The 6000-nt window shown below is 39.6% G+C and overlaps 1 protein-coding gene across 1 annotated transcript in view; it reads right to left on the bottom strand.

Moving 5' to 3' along the window:
* Nucleotides 1-1677: 1677 nt before the first annotated feature.
* The window catches only part of LOC134611539 (ectoderm-neural cortex protein 1-like), a 28634-nt gene continuing 24311 nt past the window's right edge, over nucleotides 1678-6000 (bottom strand). The window contains exon 4 of the mRNA XM_063455501.1: nucleotides 1678-1689. The gene's annotated coding sequence lies outside the window, so the exon portion shown is untranslated. The remainder of the gene's footprint in view (nucleotides 1690-6000) is intronic.

The raw sequence follows: 6000 nt of genomic DNA, 5'->3' as shown, positions 1-6000 counted from the left end.
GTTATCTAATTAATTACAAAAAAAGTGATTATGAAAATAATAGTCAGCTGCAGCCCAACAACATATGATAAACTAATTAATTTAGTGGCGGTGCTTGAAGTGTTTCCTTAACCATTGCTTTTGTCCTACAATTGAACAACTAACACATTCTATATTTTTGGATGTTATGCAAAGAGTCATTAAGACGCTTTGTTATCTGCGTGCCACAGTGAAAGTCAGAACATAACCAAGTCTGCTCTTGTAACAAAATAAATAAATGTGAAGGACATATGCTTTAATTCCTAAAGTTATTTTCCTTACCAGTTACATTTTAATTATTTAACACCAATAAAGGTCTACACCATTACAATCTGTTGTTCAAAATGAAATAAACCAACTACGGTAGGGTTGTACAGAAGGCAAAAATAAGTGGATTATTCCATTTTGGCATAGGAAACATGATTGTAATTAGAGAACTACTTGGGTTTTAAGCAAAATACTAAAATTGTATTTTTCCACATAATTATGAAAGAAAACCTAAGGTGCCTATGTACAGCGTGGTTTTAAAAAGTCCATTTGATTTCACATTTACCCCTTGGGTAAAAAAATAAAAAAAAATAATTATATATATATAAATAAATGAAACCAAAGATGGCTAGGGCTGCACTCACCTGAACATAGGGTGCACCCTGTAAATATTTGCATGTTTAGGTGAGTGCAGCCCTAGCCATCTTTGGTTTCATTTATTTATATATTTGATAGTCTAAGCCTTGGTTTTGCATCCCTCCCTGTCACAGGTGCCTCATTCAAAGGCCCTATTTAGCCTTGACCTGCAGATAGTCCCAGTAAGGAAGAATTTCCCAAATAAGTGGATTCATCTTATAAGAGCAGGCATTAGGCTGCTAGGATAGGGCCTGCCAAGAATGGGGAACATTGACGTTGTGGCAGGCTTATGCAATGTATGATCATATACTGTAACTAAACCCCCATTATTTTTGCCTAGGTGAGGTGTTTTTAAATAAAACTATTACAATCTGTGAGTCTTGAAATCGCTCTTTAGTGAATGAGCGAGTGCGCTAGGTTGTGTATTTTGTTTATATACTGAATTCAATATATCTCATCTGTCCTGGGCCAGGCGATAGTTTATCCACAACTTTGTGTTTTGAACGGAGAAGCTCAAACCATATACCTGTATGTGTGAAATGCTTCCAGTTCTCGTACACAGGTAGTACAAGGACTAAATGCTCTGCTGTTTAACTGTCTGAACTTTTTTTGTACACACACAAATTTAAAACACCGACAAAAAAGTAAAAAAAAATTATATATGTTCCTCCCCCCAAACATTATCATCTTGGGGAGACAATGATACAAAACAATAAATGGGATATGCAATGCAAACTTCTTGCACAATTCCCCATTTTTTATACTAAAGTATGTTGACATTTTTGTTGCCGACCAAAAAAGTTTGAGTGAAATCCAGGATATGATATGATCAGTATTGAATGTATGGAATAAAAATAACACAAACAAAAATGTCAATTTAATATAAAATGACCCATTTTGTTCCGTATGGGAATCCAGTGATGTTTACAAACCACTATTCTCAGTGGCGTAACATCTTTGACTGTGCTGTGAAAACTCTTAAGAAGGGATTTATTTTCTGGTTCTAGTACAGTCATATGCCATCTGGGCCATCATCCAGTGATGAATCTGCAAAAAATATATAAAAAAAATACAACATTAGAGCTAAAAAAACTGAATACAATAAGTTGTGTCCTCTTTTTGAGGGAATCAAGGAACATACCTCCAAAATACACCATGGCACATCATTTAAATAAAAACAGATAAAAATCCCACAAACATACAGAAATGCATAGTCCCAAATGTCTACCAGACAAGCATTCAAAAATGAATGTCACCATATATCACATGGTTTATAGGTTTTACTGTGCCACCAATAATACTGAGGCAATATTGAAATCTCTGATATGGACATAAATACCAAGATTCTAACTGGTAGCACTGTGTAATTAAGCCCAGTTTTAAAGGGACACTCTAGGCACCACAACCACTACAACACATTTTGTGGCTATGATGCCACAGTCCTTCCTGTCAGTAACTAGTCAAACAGTTTGCCTTACTGTATCTAGTGCCCACAGTCCAAATTGGCCTGATAAAGTTCAATCCTCCAAGTCATCATACCAACTAATTTTAGGTTAAATCTGCAGTCACTGATTAAGATTGACAGCTAATTGTGCTCTGCCAATAAATACTGATTAAACCTGGAAGGATTTGGTATTATAATGAAGATAAATGATCTTCTGCTTTATAAGGCAAACTCAAACCAGAAGGATTATAGAGACCCAACACAGCACGGTAAGGGTCACACTATTTGTAAACAGTTTGACAGATAACCAGCACAGTGCCTTGGAACTCCTGGCACTAACAACTAAATCATTTGACATCTCTTCTCTCTAATGTGCTATGTCCTGCAAACTTAATATTAGACTATGGTACATTAGAGGTGTCTGATCATATCTGTGACAAGTGTGTGCGAGTGGCTTCTCTGGAAGCTCAGATTGGAGATCGTGAGAAGCAAATTGCAACATTGAGGGAGGGCGACAATCTTGAGAGGAGTATGTTGCTCACTGAGCAGAGTTTAGTGGGGACAGGTAGTGGAGTGAAGGGGATAAGACAGATGGGGAGCAGGTACGTAGCTGGGTGACAGTGGGGCGAGGAAGCAGGGGGGGAGGGAAGAGGAAAGGGCTAGCTAGTCCTGATTTTGTGCAACCTAGCTGATTTGCCCATTTGAGTGAAGATGTTGGGAGCATCAGCTCAGGAGTAGCTGAATTAGAGGAAGCTGTTCCTTCTAACAGCCGAGGGAACTGCCCCTCTAATACGGGTGGGAATGAAAATATAAGGAAGGCTAGACCGGTTGTGGGGGTAGCGGACCCTATCATTAGGAGGGCAGATAGGGCAATCTGCTGCTCTGATTGGCTCAACCAGACAGTTTGCTGTCTCCCAGGTGCTCGGGTCCAACATTTTGCTGACAGAGTGGATGGATTATTGGGAGGGGCTGGGAATGACCCAGCGGTCATGGTCCATGTTGGTACCAATGACAAAGTAAGAGGAAGATTTCAGGGAATTAGGTAGCAAACTTAAGAAAAGGACCTCCAAGGTGGTATTCTATGAGATATAACCTGTGCCACGCACTACAGTGGAAAGGCAGCTGGAGATAAGAGAGGTCAATGCGTGGCTGAACTCTTGGTGCAGGAAGGAGGGTTTGGGGTTTTTAGAGCACTGGGTCGACTTTGCACTTGGGTACAACCTTTATAGCAGTGATGGGTTGCACCTAAACGGGAGAGGGTCTGCAGTGCTGGGGGTTAGGATGGCTAGAAGGTTGGATGAGATTTTAAACTAGTAATAGCAATCTAGGGTCATAGCAAACTACAAAATGGAGATAGGACAGAAAAGAGATGGGCTTTAGCTCAGTATAAAGGGGGAGGGGGTGATGGGGGAAGGGGAAAGCTCAGAACAGAGGAGGTATGTAATATTGATAAAAATTCACAAAACGTACAAGTGACTCATGATATTATTAAATGTATGCTTACTAATGCAAGATGCATAAATAACAAAATGGGGGAAATTATGGCAATAGCATACACTAAACAATAGGACATAATAGGCATAACTGAAACATGGTGGGATGAGACACAAATTGGTCATAAAATGTGATCTGATCATCATCTAAGTCACAACAATAGACAATCACAGTCTGCTTAAACTAATAACACACAAAGAATGAAATGTTGCCATGTTTTTATTGAACACACCATGTAAACATTCACAGTGCAGGTGGAAAAAGTATGTGAACCCTTGGATTTAATAACTGGTTGAACCTCCTTTGGCAGCAATAACTTCAACCAAACGTTTCCTGTAGTTGCAGATCAGACGTGCACAACGGTCAGGAGTAATTCTTGACCATTCCTCTTTACAGAACTGTTTCAGTTCAGCAATATTCTTGGGATGTCTGGTGTCACATACTTTTTCTTGCAACTGTATGTATATATTAATATAAAAATACACTAAGTATGACATATATATATATATATGATATATAGACGTATATTATATAGATACAATATATGTCTATATATCATATATATATATATTTGTGTACGGGATTATGGAAAGGGGCGTACATTCCCAATAGGTTTAGTTTTAACAAATAATAGTCGGTTGAGGTGTGCCGAAACCGACGAGAGGCTAGGCCTGCAAAAAAGAGGGCCCGCCTGGTTATGGTGAACTGATAAGAGGGTGTGGTGGGAGGGGAACTTCCGGATCGACGAAGACAGGTAAGTGGGGACTAGTTGGCTTATATAGGGCTATAAATCCCTCCCACAATTTCAGGCATAAGCCTTCTATTTGTGTACGGGATTATGGAAAGGGGCGTACATTCCCAATAGGTTTAGTTTTAACAAATAATAGTCGGTTGAGGTGTGCCGAAACCGACGAGAGGCTAGGCCTGCAAAAAAGAGGCCAAAAAGTATGTAACGATTATGTCTTTATTAACATCACAGTGGTAACATTATTTAGTCATTCTGTGGAAAGCGAGTCTGATCTCTTCCTCTGGGTTTGGAATGTACCGGTTATACACTGCAGATTTCCAGCGTCCCATTCTCTTTATTATTTGTGACGGGACATGGCTACTTGAAGCCGTGGTGGCTGCTCCGATCCGAAAAGAATGTCCTGAGAAGGAATTAGGATTGAGGCCAAGTCTAAGTAGTAATGCACGTATGTACAGCATAAAGTGTTTTGTAGTGAGTGGTTTTCCTCGTAGGGACAAAAGCAGCAGTTCTGGATTCCTATTCGGTTGACTTAACAATTTATCCAGCACCTGAACTGGGCAAAGTTTAGAACCCGTGGGGAAATACTTAATCTCCACGGGGGGGCCTGTTTGATTAGTTTTTGTACGGGGAATTGTTAATATATAATAATCATTTATTTTGTACAAGTTTCTCTGTTTAAGGCAAGTGTCTGTGTCAGTTATCTTTTCTACTGAAAACTCCTTGGGCCGTAGGAACCCGAAAAAGGCCAAGTAAGCTGCGGATTTAATTAACAGATTAGTAGAATTTTCAAAGGGGTTTTTATCTAACAGCGTAGAGATTTTTTCGAAGATGTTACCATCTATTGGGAGTCTTACGAGGGTTTTATGGTTATTTAGTCTCTGTATACCCTTAAGAATGTTTTTAATTGGGTATGTGGACAAGACAGGGGTCTTGTCTGGATAGAGAGTAAGCATTAAGTGTTGTATGCCTGTTAAGTATAGTTTGATGGTATTGTATGCAAGTTTTAATGAGATGTGGCAAAAAGTTGAAAATGCCACCATAGTTTCAACAGAAAATCGATTTATTATGTTGAAGTTGCGTACAAAGTTATTAAATATCTCAAATGCCCTATTGTATGCCTTTTTAGTGTTAGCTGATAACCCGGCCTGAGCTAGAATTCTACTGTGGGCCAACAATTGATCTAAAGCATGACTAGATCTCTGAACTGCGGGGGAGTTTTGGGTTGTCTGTTCGCCGTAGGGTGAAGTCGGAAAATGGAAGTTTCCTGCAAATGGAAACGTGACAAAGCGTCAGCTGCGTTGTTGAACATACCGGGAACATGTATACAACAAATGAAAAACTGCAAGTTCGCTGCCAACCAAGTGAGCTTTCTTACCAAGTTCATTATAGACAGGGACTGAGATCGGCCTTTGTTAATTATATTGCAGGCTGCTAAGTTATCTGAATAACACCTAACTGCTTTACCCCTCCAAACCTCACCCCAAATGTTTGCTGCTGCCACTATGGGAAAAATTTCGAACAACGCAGAGGTTTTGTCGAAGTTATGTAGTGAACTAGTCTCAGGCGGCCAACTATCATATACCCATTCATCCCCAAATATTGCTGCATACCCAACTGAAGCAGCAGCGTCAGTCCAAACCACTGGAGAATCATCGGAGATGGGAGGAATGAA

Source organism: Pelobates fuscus, chromosome 5 (genome assembly GCF_036172605.1).
Source record: "Pelobates fuscus isolate aPelFus1 chromosome 5, aPelFus1.pri, whole genome shotgun sequence".
NCBI classification, from domain to species: domain Eukaryota; kingdom Metazoa; phylum Chordata; class Amphibia; order Anura; family Pelobatidae; genus Pelobates; species Pelobates fuscus.
This window is presented reverse-complemented; position numbering and strand designations above follow the sequence as displayed.